Source organism: Sitodiplosis mosellana, unplaced genomic scaffold (assembly GCF_009176505.1).
Source record: "Sitodiplosis mosellana isolate CC-2019 unplaced genomic scaffold, AAFC_SMos_1.0 Smas_scaffold_3, whole genome shotgun sequence".
Classification (NCBI taxonomy): domain Eukaryota; kingdom Metazoa; phylum Arthropoda; class Insecta; order Diptera; family Cecidomyiidae; genus Sitodiplosis; species Sitodiplosis mosellana.
In genome coordinates, this window is record NW_022595246.1 from 9013366 (window position 1) to 9036947 (window position 23582).

The following is a 23582-nucleotide window of genomic DNA, read 5'->3' on the forward strand; positions in this document are numbered from 1 at the left end:
CACATTTCGACGCTCCTCAACTAAGTCGCGCTGTTGTACATTGTGCGAATAGAAAAAACCACGTTTGAGAAACCGAATTTGCACACACACATTCATTTCAAACAGTGGAATCAGTCGCCGTCCGACATTTCTACACTACGATCGATATAGCAATGCTACAACATTAGCCGAAAACGTAAATTCACTGATAGCAATTGACGTTCGCAATTCAACAAGCGTTTATAACAGTTCGATAAGAAACAGAACCGGATTTTGTGTGAATGTCGGGGAGAGGCTTGTAGGTTGAAGGGGCTTGAAATTCGAAATTTTAGATGAATCAGCTTCATTTTTAATGTGATTTCAGAGCGTAAAGACGTATTGCACGTAGCTCAGCCGAATATTGTGTGTTGAATTAGTTGAAAATAATAAAGCTTGTTCCGTGTGTCCAAAAAGCGAGCCTATTTTCAACGATCTCAAAAGATAGGAATATATTTGCGGTTTTTTTAAACTCATTTTTCATAATTTCAATATCGTGGCACGGCAATGTTCAATACATAATTATATGTTAGTAAAACTTGTAGGTTGAACACCTTTTGCAGTTCCAGGTTGACCACTTCGGTTTTCGCCTGTGTTCTGGTGCCAATTTTTGCCATTTTTCCATATATTTCTGTACTCAAAGCCAATGAAAGAAGATTCAAACATATCTCAATCTTTATACGCTCTAAATTGGTTGCGTTTGCACCAGATATTTATACATTGTGTTATTTTCCTGGCGCTGTTCAACCCACAAGCCTCTCCCTTACGTATATGTATTTGTATTTGATGTTAGTGCATTTGATAGCACGCACATTAGACGCTGAACAAATACACAAATATCGGGATGTGTGTCGTTTCCACGTCGAAAACCATTTTGAATACATAATATTTGCCAAATGTGTTCTCGATCATTCTCTTAAATTGGAATTTAAAGAAAAAATTTATGGCGATAATGGAATGGAAAATATTTTCCATGCAAACATTACCATCAACTTTGACACATACACATACACACGCAAACAAGCTAGCGATTTTATGGAAATTCCGATGTGAACGAGAGAACGAGAAATGCCTTCGGATCCATTTTGACTGTTGGCATCAATACAGCTTATTTTCTTTTCGTTTGATTTTTTTCTCTCTTTAGTTTATATTCAAATGGCATTTTCACGCCGTTTTCCAACATTCTGCTTCATTCACAATATTTTCTATTTTGAAGAGTGGATCGATATCTGTGTCGCTCTCCTTCCCGTTATGTGTATGTATAAATATGGTATTGGTTCTTTTTTCGGGGCCAATTCTCAAAGCTGCTATTTCGACAATAACAAGCGTTTGCATAATTGGCTTTTGAGTCTTCCGATCTCTGTCTCGCACTCAACTCAATTCCTTTCTTTATTTACCTCACTCTCTTTTTCTCGTTCACAATTGCCATAAACGAAATGGATTCGGCCACACAAAATATGGTATTGTGCCAGCCACAAAAATATTGTTGCATTACAATAAATTGTATTAAAAATCTGAATCGATTTTCTGAACCGAATGCGGGGAGAGAGCGAGAGATCAAGGTACAGTAAAACGCAATATAAACTTCATTCTTTTGTTGGGTAAAAAACCTTATTAAAATACAAAAGGCACACATAAATGGATGAAGAGTTGAAAAAGAGAGAGAGAGAGAGAGAGAGAGAGAGAGAGAGAGAGAGAGCAAACGAAGCGAGTGACTGTTGTGTCCTCAGTATGTGTGTGTGGGAGCGAAAAATAACCCCGACAACTGCGCCTAAATTGCATGTTTTGTATACAGAAAGTGTTGCTGTCTCGCACGTTACCATACGCCGTACCGAATATATCATACATGTAGACGATATCAACATCTGGTTTTGTTATAAAAACCGAACCACCCCTAACAGACAGTCAGCCAGCTAGACGAAACAAGTGTATGAATAGAAAGTAAAGAAAGAAAAAACTTTCGTTGCTGCACATGCGATGGCTCGTGATCCTCTCACAGAGACAAGCCACACATAAAATATCGTTTAGACGATGGCCGTATACCAGGCGTAACACACTCACAAATAATAATATGCTGAGCAAATACTAAACACACTTAAAAGGTTTTAAATCGGCTTCGCTCTCTGGCTCCCTGGTCGTGGCTTTGCGTCACCCAGGTCTATTTCAGTAAATACATTTTTATTTTCCATTAAATGTTGTGTGCAATTATTCTCCATTTTGATTATTCCTTCGTTTATTCTCTATGTGTGTATGTGCGAGGCTGTTGAGTTAGTCGGCCGCACGGTTTTAAATGCTCCAACCGTTAAAGAGTAAAAGAACGAAGAAAAAAAAACGAATTGTACATTTTTCGTATGTGTTACGTCCTAAACAAAGTCTACATTTGTTTTCATTTTGGCGAGCATAAATTCTGATTTCTGCTTCACCGACAACACAACGATATAAATTGTTGTCGTAGCGCCCCGTCTTTCCCTCTGGCATTTGCATTGGTTTTACGTTTGCGTTCGCTCGCACATTCGTCTGGCTACTCACTCGCTTTTTCAGGCTCTCCTTAACCGAATATCGTAATTAGGTAATGGGGTTAGAACATTTCTTAATTATACAATATTTAGCTTGGAAATTTTTCGTATTTGCTTTTCGATTAAACGGCCCATTTTAGGCCATAACCTACAAAATTCAGTGACTGAAGGGGGATTGCTCAGACACAAATTGGAAATTTGCCGAAGATGAATGTTCATTTGTTGGTGTTGGTAGCGGTGACGTTCATTCGTTTCTTCATTTTGCCGTTCCCTTTGCGGTTGGCCGAACAAAATAGACAAAATTTGTCTGTGCATGTTCAACATGTGTATTCCATAACCCTGAAAAGCGATAGAGGGAGAGAGCGAGAGAGAGAGAGAGAGGAAAAGAGCAAGTGGAGACGGGTCACAATAAAAACATTCCGAAATGTTGTACGAAGACAACGAGAAGAATCAGAGAGAAGGAGAAGGCAAAAGAAAGACACTAATGAGATGACACAAACGACACAATAGGAATGTCCACCATTAAACAGCCATAATTTGATGTTTTGACTCGCAGAAATACGATTATTTATGCTGTAAATGCAATAAAAAATAATTTGTACTATTTTCCAAGTTTTTATGTGTTTGATTCAAGAATATTACATGCCATATAAAATGGCTCGCCGAAAAACGACGGCACACGATACGTTACGCACCAATTTATTGTTCGATGATATGGTGGGGCCACGCGCTTTTTATTGGCATTTATTTGGATTGCTCTTATTCGGTTGTATTTTTGTTGTGTTGTGTTGTATGGTGGTGCTTTAATGCTGACGAAAACGCCATTCCACAATGATCATCAATCTATAGCAACAGCTAAAATAAATAAAAATCCCTGCAAATGAAATAAACGAAATGAACGAGAGTTGGTCTTTTATCTCATACACCATCTGATTATAGCGCTGCGCGTATTCTACAATTCATTTGTACTCTTTCTCTCGCTCGCTTCTCGTTCGATGCCGACACCACAGCTCCAAATATATATGTATACGGAGAATTTATTGAATTGATTTATTTTCGTTGTTGTTGCTGTTTGTTTTCATTTCGCATCGTTGCTTGGTGGCATTACGATAACCGAATTAAATGGGTCAGCAACTGGCTTAAGCAAATATTGATGATGCTAATGTCAAAAATCCGTATAATCGACTCAAATGAAATTGAAAGATATTTTCGTTCGGAATAAGATGTATTTTTTTCCGTCCAACGCTGCCGCCGCCGCCACTCACGTCACCACCTCCATCAACCACTTTCCCTTCAATCTTCAATCGCTTTAACTCTCAGACAAGCGGACGTCGGCGTCTGCAATGCAAAACAATTTCAGAGGCTGAGATAGATTGTGCATACTTTAATACCAATGGGAATATAATTTTTTTTTCTGTCGGTGTTGTTGTTGCTGTTGCCATGTTTCGGCGTCTGGTCAATGGTACCTTTCGGTACGGTGTGTTTCTAACCTTCATTGGCCCCGCAGACGTGTCAAACCACAAATTCGAGAACAGCGAAAAATAGAAGGTATACAGAAATGGTGAAACATTGCTTCAAATTGCCATGGGAATATTTGCACAAGCACAAACACACACATGACAGAGCATTGTGCATTTATTGTATTTTTTTTTAGTTCACTACTCAATGTCGATGTACAATTTATGCGATCTCATAAAATGTGTGTGCTTGTCCTTTTAAAATTCGTTCGAATAGAACGGATAAAAATTAATATCCAGTAAAAATGAAGCTAACAACCGAGAGAAACAGAGAGAGAGAGAGAGAGAGAGAGAGAGAAAAAACATCGGATACATCGAAGCGAAAATAAAAGTGCACTTACTAAATGGACTGAAATCTGGACGGGGCTTTTTTTTAAATTTAACCGAGAATCGAAGCGGAAAAACATTTGAGGCGGTCTTTTTATTTGCTTCAATATTTAATCTCATATTCCCCGATTGTGTGCCCAGTGACATGATACTTGAATGGAATGCATGAAAGTAATTTCGATTAGCAATAGAAAAAATATGGATTTGTGAGCAAGAGAGAGAAAAAACGCGCCGAAATTGAACACGAGCATCAAATAAAAGAAATATCAAATCAAAGAGCAATAAGCCAGGGGATTGCTATCGATGTGAAGCGCGTCCATAAAGCAAATTCGAAACTGAAATATAAATCAATGGTCATGTTGGCACGAGATTTGTGGATGCAGTGGTGGAAAAGTAAGGACCTGAATTAGGCAAAGCTACCAGAATGATTTATTTCATAGAGTATGTTTTCTTTGAATTTTTTGAAATATTGAACAATTTTCAATTTATTTGGTTGCTTTTGCACGTGTCGCTGGTCATTCAAATGGTCAAAATCCACGCAAATTTGTGAATTCCATGAATCACTTGAGATTTTGACTCCCCTCGCAATTGGCAACAGTACACATTTCAATAATAAAAAGCTTGTGATGTGAACCGCATCGGAAAATCACTCACAAACATTGTATTGAACTGAATCGAATGCGAGAGTCGCATTTTTGGTTGCAATCAAGTGAATTTCGAGTAATTCGATTTCACATGTCTGCCACATGGTATTCTGGTTTAAAATTTAGAAAAAAACAACAACAACATATATGAATATATGTGTTTATGCCAAAAGCGAAAACAAACACCCTTAAAAGGATTAGAAAAATATGGTCATGGCCATTATTTGGAAAACAGCGTTCACTCCGCTGTATAGTAATGATTGTAAACAACCGCCACCACCATTGCCGACACAACAGACCGAAACAAAATCACACAAGCTGGTGGATGCACAGCAGTTGATTTGTTTGGCTTAATTTAAGCGATTTGTGTAAAGTGCGCGCCGACGAGCGACACAATTTCATTTCTTTTGAGTTTCATTTTTATGGCTTTCCATAAAATTGGCATAAAAGAAATACAATTCCATGGACACACACACATAGAAACACCATAACCAATGCCGATAAGAGCAAATGGCGAACGAAATAAAAACCGAAACAAAAACAAACAAAACAACCAAGAATGACAAGCAATTCACCAATCTAACTCACTCTCTCGTGGGCCACGCTTGGATTTCAAAGTTTTTGATATCGAGATTTCCCATCAAACCACACACACCGCACACAATATCGCCAGCGTGTCCGCTACAATTCTTTTTTTTTTCATCGGGCAGCAACAAATTATTTTTCATTCACATTTGATATATATTTATTGATGATGTTTTTGTGTGACCAAAAATGAAGCACGCGCGTGTTTGAGACCAGAATCACTCGATCGATTCTCGTTGGTGAGCCGTAAAATTATTCGCTTTGTGTTGTGTGATGTCCAGGCGAAACGGGCGTAGGTGTGGGTGAGTTAGTGTGTATTGTACAGAGCACAAAGTCAGAGAGCGCGCATAAGGGTGCAGAGAGACCATAGAGACCGCACATATGTTTACATGCAATAAAATGGTTAAATATAATTTGTGGCGTTCTGGTTTACTAGCAAACACAACCGAACAATCATCAACAAACAAACATAATAACATCAACCGACAAACAGTGCCTCAGTTAAGCGTGTAAAAATGGAAACAAACCGAAGAAGAGAAAATAAACTAGCAGGATTTTTTCTAAAAATACGACATATGTTGACTTGGTGATTAGCAAAGAATCGCAAATGGCCAACCGAGTTTATTTTTAAGCGATTGTGTGCATTCGGTGTATGTGTGCGCTTTTTTTTATCATTGTAATTTGCAGTCGGTTCGTATGGTTGAAAATTGGATGGTGATTTTGATTGAAACTGACTTTTGGTCATGTATGTATGTGCGCTATTGACCACGTTCCATTTTGTAATCAGAAGCTAAATTGTTTGTACAGAAATTACCTTTGGGTGACTGGTAATAATCACGTCGTTTGAACTTTTGCAACAGCGATAAAATCGCTGCACAACTCCACTGCTGCTACTGCTACCGCCGTTGCTGTTTTTCCACTTTGTGTGTATGTTCAAGGGTGCACTCGTTCAATTCCAATCAATCCACCGACACAAACTTTCAAAATTGATCGCAATCAACAAATTAATGAGAAAGTTTTGACGATTTGTCGGGGCGCGTCGGTTTACACACTCACACACACACAAAAGCACTCAAATCCAATTTGTAAGCCTTTTTGTGCGTCACTATGCATTGAACAGAGCCACATTGAAAATACATTTTCAATTGGTTAAACTTACAAATTGGCGCATTTGACGGCGAGTATATGTGTGTGACCGAACTCGGTGAAGGTTGCGATAGAGTCGCCTATAGAGAAAGAGAGCACACAGCTAAAGGGATTTTCGCACGCCGTTCGTCGATATATTTTCCAGAAGTGTGATAATGAACAACTGAAAACAATTAAGAAAATATACTTAATCATTTGCTGTTTGCTGCAAACGAACGGCATTTCTCAATTTCAATTTTTGCGCATTCGGAATAATGTTTTCAAGGGAAAGATCCATGTCTTTTGTTATTACGCTTCACTCTCTACGCCCATACTCTCTCCTCTCTTTCTCTCTCTCTCTCTCTCACTTACTCTTTCACCTTGTTCTCGCATTCACTCTGCACAACTACTGACAATAAACACAATTTCAACGTGCCACGATTAATTATTTTTCCGTCGTTCGTTTCGAATTGGCCCTTTTTCGTTTTGCAATTCTTTTTCGTTCACTGTGTTTGCCGGTGCGCCTGAACAATCATTAAACAATGCAATGAATGGAAGCGCAATATTTTTCCGTTTTCTCTGAAGTCTATCGCAGTGTTTCTCAGCCGAGAACCAGGATGCAATGACGAATGATGGGTGGAATGAGTGCATTTCTCGCCGCTGTTGGCACTATACACGTGTTAATTTATGGAAATAACCACTTTTTTTCCATGTCAATGTGAATAGCACTATAAAAGGCACATTCAGTTGCGGAGAGAAAGACAGAGAAAAGAAAGAGAATGAACGAAGCCATTCATTTCGACTCAAGAACGACTTCAACCAAACACTTTCGACTGTGTTGGGCGAAAAAGGTTTTTCATTAGTTTTCCTTTCGTAATTCTTCATTCTTCTTCTTCTTCTTCTTCGCCGTTCCCATTCTTCGCAAAAGTTTCCAAAAAATCCAGTGTGCAGCAATAGTACAAAACGCAACTAAGACATTTATTAAAGTAAAGTTACCAATTTAAATGTTGGACATTTGTTTGAAGGCACCAAGACTCAAAACGAAGTGAAAAGATTGGAAAAACAAATCGCCACCGTATTTTTGGTGTTTGTTTTTTTTTTCACGCGAGTAAGAAAAATAAAACCAATCCCACGACTCTAAATAATTACAATTTGAGACACACCGTAGTTTATTTCCTTTGCCACTCACTCTTTTTGCTCGTTCATTGTTTCCATTTCGCTTCTTTTCACGTTGTGGACAGCGTCAGACTACGACGTCATGGGTATGCTGCAATCGCGATTACCGGTCAAGGTTGATTAAGCACCCAAGTGAAAATCTCATAACTTTAAAAGGAACAACGACAACTAGAGAAGAAGAACAAAAAAAAAATGACGGAGACGACAACAACGCAACGCGGCTAGATTAAATTGAAAAAGGAAAGTACATTAACATTTCGTTTGATGGTCGTAATTTATGGAGCTAGCTCGCAATGGCGAATTGAAATGAAGCCAAAACTTTCTCAATTATTATTAACGAATCAACAGCAGCTCAGCAAGAGTAACAACGAAAACAACGGCACCAGCACCAGCAGACCAGTCATTTGCTGCAACATATCAAACGTCGCTAGATTTGCTTTGATATGGAAATTAAATTTGAATTAAAAATCAAAAAAGCGAATCATGCATGCGTCCGGTCAGAGTGACTTAGCAGCAAAAACATCAAATAAAAATGTGCGGGATTTCATGGAGATAAGCTTATTAGAACAAATTTTGGGGTGACCAAAGTGAAAAATGAACATGTAATGTTTACATGCATTTCCAAGTGAAGCACTTACACACACAATTCTCACCCCAGAGAATTCGTTCGATCGGAAAGTCAATGTTCTCAGTTCGCTTCTCATGTGGATTATTTTATTAAAATGAAGTTTGAGAAGAGAAAAAACCACACACACACACACACACAACGAACAAGTTGGCTGACATGAGCAACAAATGCAATCAACCATTATTCGATCCAATGCTCAAAACTTAATTATTAACACCCACTGCCGAAAAGTGTGTGCGATACAAAAAAACTCGAAAAATTGAAAATAATAAAATTTGAAATGTTGTGTGCATGTGGATCGACAGTTCAGATGGGATGGGAGTTGAGAAAAGGGGCGAAAAAGCGGTGAAAATGAAAAGTTTGTGCATAAAACTGAAATGCATTTTAATTCCACATTTACCCTGAAATGGCTCGATTTCTTAAAAGCATTTTCGCACGAGAGAGCGAATAAAAAACAGCAAGACCAACTAAACCATTCCATCGAATGTGGTTTTCGTCTTTTTTTACACCACAATATCCGTTCATATTTTGCGCATAAACGATAAACTTCGTGAAGAAATTGGTAGAAACAAATTTAAAATTGAAAATATGCAAACGACGAAAAGTGATGGGAAGCGACGACGGCGACAACGACGATGGAGGATGAGATCTTAGAATCACTCGCAGATCGATAGTCAAAATGGGTGCATTTTCACTGTGGGTTTTCATTTCACAGAATCCCAGTGGCTGCCGTATTTATTTCGCTATTTCAGTTTATTTTTAGCTATTGGCGAAAATATTGATGGACAAACTAGAGAGAAATGCATAAATATTTTCCCGCTGACGGAAAACCGCATCTGAATCATGTGCAGTGGCAGCAATATTCATTACAAATTAATGAATGACGGAGTAGCGTGCGTTTACCAACGCTTCATCTTACCCTGCGTTTACGCCGCAACAGAGTGCGAATAAAGTTTGAAAATTCATTATATCTAATGGACGATATCCATCGATTTGTTCGAGCACAAGTGATCAACATTCTGAAATGCTTGGACTATTTGCGAGTGGCATTCGATGAATTTGAATGTTTCATTCCGCGTAATGCGATATATTTGATGGTTTATGGAATTCCAATTCAAATGCAAACATTCCAATTGGCGAAATAATATCGAAGGCTTCGGGCAAATTTACGTTTGACATTGTGAATGATTAAAAATTTTAATTAACTAAAAACCCGCTCGTGGTCGAACACCATTCACGCAAATCGAAATTATGTGCGCCTAAGTTGGGCTGAAAATATGCACAAAGTTCCAAAATTACGCGCACTAATATGGTTTGTGTCGAAAATGTCAAGTCAAGTATTTAAGCCACCGCAAACCAATCGACCTCTGAGCTGCTGAACGAGCGAGTGAGGCATTTCATTGGAAATAGCGACAGCTTAAAGCTACTTGTGAACTGAGGGTCTGTCACATGGCCCCGGTATTAAATTCTTAGCACAGGTATTTTTTTGCAAGTTTTACATTTTATTTTTCATATTGTCACCGAACAAATAGCGCACAGCTCACAACAAGCCGCTGCTTCTGCTGCTGCTGCTGCTGCTGAGTAGAACAAAAGCAATTTTTCTTCCAATGCCTGACTCATGAAAATTGTTGCCGCAGGCATTGCAAATGAAATGAGTATGAGAATGGAAATGGAAAGTATCTTCCTGAGAAAAGACATTTGTCTTCCTCTTAATGACAAAGGTAACGCAGCGAAAGTCTTACGCGAACGGAAAATAAAAACGAAGAAAATTTGGTGGTGGTGTTGTTGCTATGATGAAGCAATTGGGTGTTGGCTAAACGAATAAAATACCCCAGTCTCGTACTGCATGTAGCTAATGAACCGTGCCGAAAATGAAGTTCAACAACGAACGAGATGGCAGTATTAAGTGAAAGATTCAGCATGGACTCAGCACTAGATATACTAAAATAGACACTTTTCGCGTTGTGTACTTTAATTTTGTTATTTATGGCACACATTAAGGTGTTAACTATTTAATCAGCAACATTGTTAAAGAAAAAACACACAACCGACGGAGCGAAATAGAGCGTGCTCGCCACACACAAGGAAACATTGTGTTGTGCATTTTTATTATTACATTGACTTTGGGATCGTTTCATTTTTCTCGCCTTATTTTGTGCGGCGGCTGCTGCTGCTGCTGCTGCCACTGTATCCATGTGAAACACGGCCCAGTTGCTAATTGCATTTCATTGTCACCGAGAGCGCGAGTTTTGCATTTGGCAAAGCACACACACACACAACCGAAGTGAGAATTGAAGAATGAACACAAACAAACCATTAAAAGTAGAGCAATCATTAGCCACGTTCATTGCAATTAATAGTGTACTTTCCCCATGCAACAAAACACTGCATCGAGAATAACCTTTGCAAATGTTTTTCTTTCCTTTTTTATTGCTTCTTCTCTATATTTCGTTTTTCTCGTACATTCTCGAAGCGTTTCGCGTTCTCTCTCTCTCTCTCTCTCTCTCTCTCTCTCTCTCTCCCTCTCTCTCTCTCTCTCTCTCTGTGTGTGTGTGTGTGTGTGCATATCGAAGTGACTTTGCAAATGCGAGCGCACTCGTTTGTCGGTGATTGTAAATATCGTTAATTAGGCATCGAGTGCAAACGAGCGACATTGCTAAAATTAGCAGAATGTGAAAATTTAAACCGTAAACACGGAAAGAAGGTGACGGACGAAAAAGCTTTTCTTTCGAAGTATCTCTCTCTGTGTGTGTGTGAGCCCGAGTGCGAGAGCGATCGTCCGCCCGCTCAAAGTACATGCAATACGCCCAACAAATGCGTTCAGATTACAGGCACGACTTTATATCAGTGCAAACAAGAGCAAAAACAGTGGCTTTCACGAAATTGTGTCAAACAAACAAAAAATCCACCGTGTACACGAATTCCAATGGCACAAATACAGAATCGCTATAGAAACGATTCACTTTAAAAATAAAATGCCCATTTCCTGGAAAACATTGCTAAAGTAGAATTCTTTCACGGCAGCCGTGAACAACCGTACCGTACACACTGATTCATTTTTCGCGATAACAGCAATTGCTTTTATCAGGCCCGCGAGTACCATTCACACTCTCCGGAACCGTAAATCATATCGCGTTCAACTCATTTCGTTTTTTTTTGGATTCATTTTTATATGTATATACGTATACATTTCTTCATATTTTATCGCATTGGGTTAATTTGCTTATCGTTTATTTATGGTGTTCATGGCACACATTACGGCGACAACGACGACCACGTCGGCAGCAACGGCAAAAAGGGTGCGCAAAATACGAGACACGACAAAATGCCAAAATGCGATTGCATTCGTCGGTATTAATGGCCAAATAAAAATAATGAGTGCTGGATTTTCGGTATTATCATGTCTCAAAGTTTTTGGCATGACATGGGCTTTCATTGCTAGTTTTATGTTACTTTCACTTTCTTTGAGTATGCTTCGGATTACTTTTCTACTTCTTAACCGCCTCGCATTCGTTCTTCTTCTCCTTTGCTCTGCTCTATTTCAGCTTGAAAACTCGAAAATGCGCCTCAACTTGCACGCACTTTGCCAAAGTCAAACAAACACCACACTCATCCACACACACACACACACCCACTCATACACAGCCAAAGCTGCTGGCAATGTTTTGATTGGATTTACGTCTTTGTTGCGTTGAATTTTGCAACAGATAGCCCAACGATAAGCGACGACAAATGTTCCAGTTCTTAAAGGGTATAAATCAATTTCGTGCGTAATATCACTTTCGGCAAAAAGTTTTTTGCCATCTTCGTCGTGTTGTGATGATCTCTTCTCCCTCCATCTCAACGAAAAATCACTCTCGAAATACACATATACTTTTTTGCTATGCTGCTGCAATTTTGATGAGCGTGTGTGTGAGACAGCGAACAAGACAAGATGAAGAGTGGAAAAAACTATTGCAAGCACAAAAGTTGACGTAGTTGAGAAATTATCTGTCGCATTTAATGGTTGTAAACAAGGCTTGTGTCGGTGTGTGTGTGTGTGTGCTCGCAAATAACGCAAGCCAAAATGATGAAGCTAAAATCGAGCCCCATTTGCGAACGAGATTACACCGAACGCTGACAGATTGAGAAGCAAAAAGAAGACACGCAGAAAGCAACTAGAACTTGCAAACAGTAGCAATTTCATATCAGATATCGCTTAATGATATCATCTACGGACCTATTGTTCTTATTCAGTTTGCCGATGGATTTTTCTATCTTACTCACTCTCTCTCTCTCTCGCTCTCACTCTGACTCTTCCTCTCACTAACCCATTTTATCTTCAGTCGTTCAATCCGCGTCGCTCCCAGTCAAACACATCCAAAAACAGCCTACAACACACATCGACGCTTCTTAAGTATACGCATTTCGCCATTGATATCGAACAATAAAATAAATGAGTCAAATAGACTTATGTCGTATTGTAAGTTAAAGTTATTCGCCAAACTTTTTCCCTTGAGTTCGTTTTTTTCACTCTTCTTTTTCTCTTGCCATCGTCACATATGAGAGCATGATTTTTTGCTTTTTTCCCCTCATATTCCTATTCGAATTCGGTTAAACTTGTGGTTTTCCATTAGGTAAATCGAACAGCAAAAGAAAGGGAAACATTGAAAAGTTTTGCTTTCTCGGCTGCTTCGGGTTGCCTAACGAATCAGTAATCGGTTTGATTGCGGCGCAACTAAATTGGTTCTTCGCTTCGAATCGAAGAAAAAAATATTATTGATAATAATCGTAATAATCAATATTCAAATTACATATTATACATTCAGTGTGAGAAGAGAATATAGCGCGGGATGAGAGAAAAAGTTGTGATGGGCTTGCGAAAAAAACTTGAGCGCGTAATATCCGAAAGGGAAAGAAAAGTTTAATTTCTTTCACGCCGCGCATTCAACGTTTCCGATTTCGATTCCATTTTTGGTGATTTATTTTCAATATTCGACATTGTGGAGCGGTGCAGAGGGGACCAGAACAACGAATAAACGGTGTGGGTTGTTGAATGGAAGAGGCGAAATATTGTATTTGTGTCCAATAACTTTCGAGCCCAAAATGGAGCTGCGACTCAGCAGTTTCAACTACATTTTTATTCGCTGTGTATGTGTGTGTGAGTCTGTTTGCGTTTCAATCGAAACGAAAATGAGATATGAGCTCGAACAAAAGCGAACAATGTCAGATTTATCTCTCTCTCTCTTCTTGGCTCTGTGTATTTTGATGATTATTTGCGCTTCCACAAATCTTAGGATATTGCAAATGTCATGTGATGTGATGGTAATTTTTTTTATTCGTTGTTTTCATTCGGAAAGAGAAAAAACGCATGACTTAAGCAAATAATACAGAAAAAATGAAAATTGAACACACAAACAATGGAAATGTTGTGATTGCTTTTGTGCCGAATGCACGTAAAGCGATAATGAAGCAACGGCAGCATCAGCAGCAGCAACGAGAAAAAGAAGAACGACCGAATTTTGCACGTAAATCGAACGGATTCGGAAACTGTAATTTTGATTTGTGTGCATGCGACAAATAATGCTGCGATATTTTCGTTCGGATGTATTTCTGGGATAAAAATAACGATCTTCTATATTTGTATATGTGTCTCGCAGATGGTTCTCGTTTTCCGTTCCTCGTTATGCAAAACAAACCATTCTGTTTTGCTCTCGCTCTTCTTTCCGCTTCTTTCTGTTACATACTTTGACTTTGGCACAAACGAAAGAGAGACCAAAACGTTGTACTGGATTGGGTCTTTTTCTCTCTTCACACTCTCTTGATTCAAACAGTTGACGAACGAAATTCGAAGAAGGGAAATGCAAAACTGAAGAATAAATAAAGCGAAAGCAACCATTCCTTTCGTATTATTCGTTATTATTGCATTTATTTTTGCATCAACCACAAAACTTTCAAACGTTGCCAACGTAACGTGCTGCTCTTCAATTTAAATATTGAAGATGAAAAAAAAAGAAACAGAATCTCCTGCGCAAATAGATCAACACGAGAAATTCTCCATGCTGCTCAACCACTCACACACACACACACACACACACACACACATAGATATGTACTCGCTAAATCCACTGATGTCTATATTATATTCACATTTATTCTTTCTCGGCGCTATTTATAGCACAAAAGCATTTTGTACGTAAACAAGTTTTAAACGAGCAGGGAGAGGGAAAAAAATGAGACCGAAAAAAACGAACGAAATAGCAACGGGGATACAAGTTGTTTCATTCCCCGTGAATTTTCTTCTGGATGTTTGCCCGAGTATTGCAACCGATACACCAGGTGAATATCTTCTTAGCGGGTGATTCTTTCTGTCTTTCCCTCTTGTTATTTCCTCATCACGCTTGTTATTGTTTCAAAGATTGTTCGTTTGTCGATTGTCAGCAATTCAATCAATTTAATTTGGATGTGAAACGGGGAATCGCAATCCATATATTCCATAGGGAGTGAACATGAGGATTTTCTTAAGTAGATCCATTTTCGGGAAACCAAATCCATTCCCCATCGGTATGTGATATAGAAGCGAGTGTAATTGCAATTTAATGGCATTGGGATAGATAGCTCACTTTTCTGCCGAGCACATCTAGGCGAAACAAAATCGAGAATTTGTTCAATTCAGAGCGGCTAGAAAATAGTTTCTAACCAAATTCAGAAGCTAAATTATAGCTATTGTTCGCTCACTTATCGGGAAAAATGATGCACGAAGCAAAACAAAAAACATAACAGCATTGCCGACACATACACGCGACTGATGATGACTCCAGTCAAACAGCACGACACACGAAAAATACGTAGCAGGAAGTTGAGTCTCAAAGAAGAATTTCCATCAAGAAGAAAGAAAATATTGGAATATTTTTGCATAAATACGATTATTGCCGCTGGGAATGCGTATATGTGATTCAGGAGACGTGGCCACTTTATTACACATCTGCCAAAATGGTTTTGTTCGCTTTGCCGAATGAATAAATGTTACTACATCAGAGTTTATGTAGAAAAGTTGGTAAATGCCAATCTTATAAATATAAATTGCGGTAGTTTTAGCTCCCGCGCCGCATCTACAAATAACGAAAAGAGAAAAAACCACACACACAGCGCGCGCTTCAACACATTGGTGGTGCTGGTGATGGCGATGAGTGAAGAGAGAGTGCGAGAGAGTTTGTGTTTAAGCGGGCAAAAAATGAATGGCGAAAGAGGTTATTTGTGTGACGAAACACTCGAAAACATCATATGAAACTCATGCATGAATAAGAATTACACAAAGCAAAATTGCATTGTTTGGTTGCGTAAGGGTGCGTGTATGGTAAATAAAATGGTGTTTAGTTTTGATCTTAGCCGCTTTTCCATATGAAAACTGGCAAAATTGATGCTTGTATTTTGTCATTTTTAACGAGAATACCGAGAGCCATCAGCTGGATTTAGGCAAGCCGAACACTCCAATTTAACAGCGACATGCGATGAGATGAGTAAACGAACAAACGAACGAATGAGCGCGCTTGCTAGAGATAAATTAAGTGGATATAACAATGTGGCCCAATTTAATTGTAAGCACATAAATGACATAACGAGCATCGAGCGTAGCATGAAAATAGATATGAATTGCGAGACTTTTGCTGAAGATACACTTCAGCCAAGCACATAAACACAATACAAAACACAACACAACCACTTTTTTCATCTCAATTTTCTGTTATATATATATTTTTTTTTGAACTTTATTGTGAACGAGAGCAAGTTCCATGAGTCAAGTTGAATCGCACCCAATTTGCGACATACAAACACACATTCACTTCATTCACAAATGGATGCAATAGCAGTATGTGTGTAGTCTGTGGAAGAGAGAAAGAGCGAAACATTGGAATCACGAAGAGGGAGACATTATTGTGGTGCTCTGTGTGTATGTGCGCCGCTTTAATATTTTTATGAGAGCGCATTGTGTGTCAGGCTGAAATGATGGACTTATGAAATAGAGCTGACGAAAGAACAATACCGAAAACAGAGATGACGACAACAAAAAATCCACTGAAGATGAGGAAATTGAATTTGACACTATCAGTCGCATACATGAACAATGAACATTTCTTTCGTCAAAGAGAGAGAGAGAGAGAGAGAGAGCGAGTGAGTTAGGCTGTGCGATATGGGAATACATGTCAAATCAAATGGCTTTTTTCTCGCCGCCGTCGACAACAACGGATGAACATGACGGCGATGACACCAACAACGAGTTTCAGTAAATGTGTAACAAAACACAATCTCTCGCACTCCCAAACTACATTATCTAGAGAGTGAATCAAAGTAACTCTCTCTCTCTCTCTCTCTCTTTCTCTCTCTCTCTCTCTCTCTCTCTCTCTCGGCCGATTCGCAAATGTTTTGGGTTGTGTTCTTTTTTCTTCATCAAATTGATAGCAAAAACTGGTTAGTACTTTTGCTGGGCCAACCAATTTCATTTTCTTGTCATTTCCATTTTTGTGCCACCCCGTTCTAGTGTGCTCGTCATTTAGCGCAATGCAGAGTCGTTCGGCAACATTTCGAAATCGCAATAATTTTTTTTCATTTATCACTTTTGGTTTGTGTTTGCACAACTCTCAAAAATTGGTGGCTGAAAACAATAGAACGCAATCGAACCAAATGGCTTGTAAATCTAACAAGCAATTTTCAGTTATATTAGCCTCAAAGCTGAATCAATACCACATATATATGTATAAACTACTAAAAATAAATGGACACGATGCGTCGGCCCTATTATTATTATTATTATTTAGCAGCACGATGATAATTCTCTTTTGTTCCAGTCATTTGCATTGTTGTCGCCGCCGTCGATCCAAAAACACCCGAAAAAAAGCGAATTGTGTATAATTTTAGATACGAATCTTAAAACCAAAGTAAATGAAAATCAGCAAAGCGAAGATACGAATATCAGCTTTATGGCAAATGGCACCAATAGATATTCGTTCGAAACGACCAAAATGTCGTATTTCCTTTTTGCTATTTTATCCATTTTTCTAGACTGGCGTTTTTTTTTCTTTTTCTTCGATTGAGTTCTGGCAAAATGCGGTTCACAGTGGCTCTCGCATACTCTTCCTTTACTCGCCGGCCCTTGTGCTTCCTTTCTAAATGTACTGAAACAATTTCAGTTCATTATTGGGCGTTGCTCTCTTCGACGATCATTTCATGTTCGAAACGACAGCGACAAGTCGAAATCCATTCGTTGTGATAGAATCAACGCGATTTTTCGGCACTTCGTGTGATATTTATAAGAAACACATTACATGTGATGCTCGTGTTCTCTCACTCTCCACCATCAATAGCACCACAGCACACCATCACCAACACCATCCCACTATCATCGCTGCATCCACTTATACTCACATATTTTCCATTCAATTTATTTCAACGGAACAAAAAGACATGACGAACAAAAATCTATTCCGTTTTTTTTTCTCTCTCGTTGCTCTTTCTTATGGTGTACTCTTTTTTCCCTTCCTTAAATCAGCATCATTTTCATTTTACCGAAAAAGAAAGAAGAAAAAAGCATCAGGACGACGCACCAACGAATTGTAATACCAACGCCAACCGAGTATGGAACGGGTGAAAGCGAATCATATAAGACTCAATGATCTGTCATAAAATTGTTCATTTTCATTTTGGTTTTTTTTCTCTCTCTCTCGTTTTTGTCATTTGCCGGCGCTACATTTTCTCTCGTCAACATTTGGTGCGTATGATTCGGTTCGTCTATATTGCGATTGTCCTTTTTTTGTGTGCGTAAGTGTTTGCGCTTAGATGAAACATTCAAATTCAACTAAACACTGGCTCGTCGAATTTATACACGTGATTTGCGAGAGAAAGTACAAAGAGGAGAAAAAAACTCGCTCATGGTGTGTCTTTTTATAGTTTTTAATAATAAAAAAAATCAACGAAAATACCGACGAAAGTTTCGAGTAATCCGGCTTTTCTTTCGACACATCTAGAGAGATTTATATGGCCAATCGAATCGACTAGAGACGACAGAATGAAAGTGGCTAAGCGATTTTGCTCGACGGAAGGATAAAGTTCGCATCTTGTTTTGATTTGATGGTTTGCCATTGCAATGTGTGAAAATTGGGGAAAGAGAGGCGAGAAAAAAAAAAGATAAAAACGGTTTGAAAATACTGTCGATAAGTCGATGGTTTGCCATTCGTGAGAATTGATGATAAGCGTCTTCGGACAAATGTCACTTTTTTTTACTATCTGTGTGTCCTCAATTTTTTTTTTCTCTGATGGCAAATCGCACCAAAATTATTAGCCAGTGATTTGACAGAAAAAAACACACACAGAGAGACGGAGACAAAGGAAAAAAAAACGGTTACCGCTTGCGAGAGCAAAGAAAAAACAACGAAAACAAGAAATCAAAAAGTCAATGTCACTCCTTCGGCATTATCAAGCACTTAATTTAAACGTAGAACGAGACAATGGCACATACACACATACACGTATCACACATTCACATAACAATAATCATAAACAGTTTTGAAACAAGGGCTTCGTCGATTTTGATTTCAGTTGCACACGCCATTGCAGATAATCAATCGAGAGCGAGCGAATAAAAAAGCGACAACACTGGAAACCGCATAAAATCGTTGAAAATATGAGCAATTTATTGATTTGTGTATGCGGCGTCACATCACAATACACTTAGTTGATTTCCCGTGTTACACAAGCGTTGCCAGTGTTTCGGTCTTCTTCGTCTGTTTTGTTTGAGAAATGATTTAACTAAAAATCAGCATGACATCGACGATTGACGGTTTATTTTGATGTGTACCAGTCGAAAGAATTTCTCATATAAACCGTATATTCATAAGCTGAAGCCATTAATCCTGTTTATTCAATTTGGGTTTGATGTTTTTGGTTTCACTGTTGGAACATACAACATCGAGACGCCGAAAAATTTACAAGATTTGAAGAGAGAAAAAACGACGAAGCGCAAGTAAACATTCCACATGTACATTCGATTTTCACATGAATACCGTTTTTCCCATTGTGAATGCCAAAGCGAGCATTTGCCGCCGTTTCCATATCAATCTCATTTTGCATTTATCATGTTTTACGATTCGTTCACGCTGGCTTTCATCAACACCATCATCATCATCATCATATCACCTTCAATGCGCGTCCTATCGCTGCACTTACAATTGCAATCGCAACGAAAAATGTAAAAAATGTTACAATTCGTCGGTGTTCGCCTGGGAGAGTGAGCTTTTCATTCGATCAATAGAAATTAGTTTTTTCACATCAGTTCTCTCTCTCTCTCTCTCTCTTTCTTACTCGCTGGAAAAAAACCGAAATGTTTCTCGTCATCCTCGATGACGAGATGCATTTAATGTCAAAGCGCCCATAACACTCGTTGACTTTTCACATTTCGTCCGTTTGTCGGTGACATTCTTTTTTACTCTCGTCCCGCATTGCTACTCTCATCGATGTGATGTGATGACGACAAATGATAATATTAGCGCGAGCTGTCAAAGTCACTATGACCGGGCGTTTCGTGTTCTGCATGCAATTTGAAAGTGAGAACATTTTCGATGAATGTCAAAGTCATTGATGTGATAAAATTTCCGTACATATTTTCTTCGCTTACTACCTTTCTCTCTCATTCTCGCTTGTTTTTACTTTTTCATTTCGATTCACTCTCTCTCTCACATTGCGCACCGGTTCAATAATCGTTTTAAACGTTTGGAATCGTGCACCTGTATCGAATACGTGCAAAATCTATTTGAAATCGCACGGCAGCAGCATTTGGATTTTCGATTGAAAAATGTATTCACGTTTAATAAACATGATTATCATTTCAGAGGAGTTTATATATTGTTTTTTCTTTTCTCGTTCTGTGTGATGGTCGGTGGAATTGCTGCCGGCGCGCTCGCGCTACAATAACGAAAAAGGTGAACTTCAGTTCTATCGCTTGTTCACGGACATAAAACGTAAAACTTTCATAATTGATTCAATTAAATTCGAATAAACAATTTTCTCTCGACTGAAATGTGAACGATTTGACAAGAGAAGTTAGCGTGTGCTTTGTGCAGAGAAGGCGAAGATCCAAAAACGCATCCCGATTCGCCGGCGAGACGAGCTGAAAAAAACTTTACTGCACTTATATTATTATTATTAATAATGTTCGCGAACGTTAAGAGTGAGTCGAACGAAGAAGACAAAGCGAAAGAGTGAGTTGAAGGGAAAAACAAATCCAAGCTAACAGTATTAAAGCAGCAACTTGTTAACGCTTCGTTAAGTACTTTGTAGAATAAAAGTGAATGGTAATTCGTTTGGCTGGCTGTTTTGTTTAGTTGGTTTTTTGTGCAATGCATATTGTGTGTACATATGCCTGGACGATAGAAAGGAGGGAGTTTTGGCGCGGTGCCTGCAGATCTAATGCTTTGGATGTTTAAATCCATACCACGGCAAAAAAAAACTAAGAGGAAAGGAGAAAGAGTGAAAGAGTGAAGAAGAAAGAGAGAGAAAAACTCATCTCTAGACACAGTAAATACGTCACGCACGAAATACGAACCCACATCCGTTTCAAATGCAACAGATCACTAACCGTTTAATTATTTATTATACCTGATGGATATTTTCGTTGGTATGGTTGATGTTTGCATGCATGCACACGCCGGTGTATGACGACGACGACGACGACGACGACGACGACGACGACGTACGACGAGCAGCACAATTGTATTTGATGCATGTGTGTGCAAAATGATTTCGATTGTTGCAAGCACAAAAACGTATTGTTCATTTCAAATTTAATGTTTTCTTTGCACTGGCTCCACTTGTTTTGCCCCATGCTCTTTTGCTCTCTTTTTAATATAATAATTTTTTCCGTTTTGATGGCTGTTGCGCTGGAGGTCGTCGTCATCGTTGTTGCAATAAAGCAAGAGCGAGCAGCAGCGAGTGTGAGGAAAAGTGAAGAAGGGTGAGACGGGCACTTGGTTGGCACAACGAACGTCTGCTTCATCAGCTCAAACGAGACGTTTGTTTCGCTTCATACGTGCACCAATGAAGGTGAACTGAAAGGTAGATGCAACGCAAAGCTATTCAGATATTTATACAATTGAGTTGCCCGTGTTGGTGTTGTGCCGTGCCGTGCTGCCGCCGCTGCTGCTACCGCCTCTGACTGTTGTTCTGTCGATGCAAGTCCAAGGTCTTGGCAAATCGGTGGCCTGCGAGCCATTTGGTCTGGCATCGTTTGGTTGGCTTTTTTTCTCGTTCATTTTTGAAATGCAACCATGTATCAGCTTCCTCCATGGCTTGCCAGTCAAATGGAAATCGTTTTAATCTTTATTTTATATTCGCCAGAAGTTTTTCATTTTCGTTTTGCCTCTCACAGCAATGAACCAATGTTCGTTGTGATTCTATTAAATTTATCTCTCGTCAGTGTTTTCGGTTGTCCAATCGTGTGCGTTTTTTTTTTCCTGCGGAGGGCACTTTGATTTGGAGATGCGTGTGTTGTGCCAGATTTAATATTTATTTTGTTGATAAGTTTGTAAATTTCAGTTGGATAGTAAAAAAAACAGGGAATGACTGAAGACAGAGATATCATCGCTGCTATACTGTCTGATGCTAGGGTTTTGAGTTCTGCTGCTGCTATTGCTTCAATTGGTTGTATGACTAACACATCAGCGGTCGCTACACACCATGTCGAATTTATTTAGGATTTTTTTCCCTCGTTCTATTTTGCATTGGCGTTTTTTTTTCTCTCGCTAGCGTCAATTCTCGACCATTACGCTAGAGTTCATTCGTTCTCATTTGGTGTCGTACGCTCGTCGTTGCTCGCCATCATGTCAAAATACACACTATATTCAAATAAACAACAAACAAAAGAAAGATAGTAGTAAAAAAAAAATCCAAGCACTAATATCCATTGTGTATCAAAGTTGTATCAAGTGAACACACTGGGTAATAGAATTTCATATAGCAAATAATAGCGCAGCCAAAGAAAAGAATTCACACTAGTGCTGTTGATGCACACAGACACAATTTATTTGCGGACCAAATTATGAAACGACACAGAGATGTACACAATCTCGCACGATCTCATACCGTACGTATGACAAGCATAATCAACTGAATGAAAATTGTGAAGAGAGCGAACACAGCGTAACGCAGAAAAAAACGAAAAATCAAGTGCAAAATAGCAGGAAAAAACGACGACGAATTGAATAAAAAACGATTTACAGTGCATTGCTATCGGTTCAAGTAATGGAGAAAGCTTGTATTCTAAACTCACTCACTCATACTCGCTCGCGCGCTCGCCCGCCTGTCCTTAGCTTTTCGCTATCTTTGTGTTCGCATATTCTTTTGCTTCCTTCTCACTCACTCGCACAGTCACCCTCTTCTCACTCGTTCGCCGGTTAACTTTACGCGTATCGACACATTGCCCGGCGTTTTGAACAATGAGCGCGCGCGTGTGTCTGTGTGTGTGTGTGTGATGATCCTTGGATTGCAACGCATTTATAAATAACATTTTTCGACGACTCAATTGTCAATGAACTGAAAGCGAATAAAATCAAATGACATAAGCGAGAGAGCATATTAATTCGTTATTTCCACAAACGGAGCAGCTTAAGCGCACGGTGACAAAGGTGACGAACGTGAATGAGATCACGTTACACCACTCTCTCACTTTTGTCAATAGTTCGAACTCGAAGGAGGTATAGAAACATTTTTTTTTCTGCTGTCATTTCGCCCATTAATACCAACTATTAAAGGGTTGAAAAACCGATAACAAAGTTTCACTATGTCGACGGCGAACAATGGTTCTCGACATTGATGAGAGACAACGAGACACACACACACAGAGTGAAAAACAAGACCGCAGAGCTTTGCTTTGCTCCGCTCTGCTTTCTTGAGTTTTTAGTTATTTAATCTATTTTGTTGTTTCACAAAAAACTATTTTTTGGCGCACTACATGAAATTTTTTTCATCAAAGTAGCTTTGAAGTAATATATTACTTTGCAAAATGAATGACAAGACCTTGGTT

At 38.9% G+C, this 23582-nt stretch overlaps 1 protein-coding gene across 3 annotated transcripts in view; it reads left to right on the forward strand.

Annotated features, from left to right (window-relative positions):
- Positions 1-23582, forward strand: part of LOC129566235 (protein Tob2-like) — a 124220-nt gene that overhangs the window by 65204 nt on the left and 35434 nt on the right. The gene's annotated exons all lie outside the window — the stretch shown is intronic.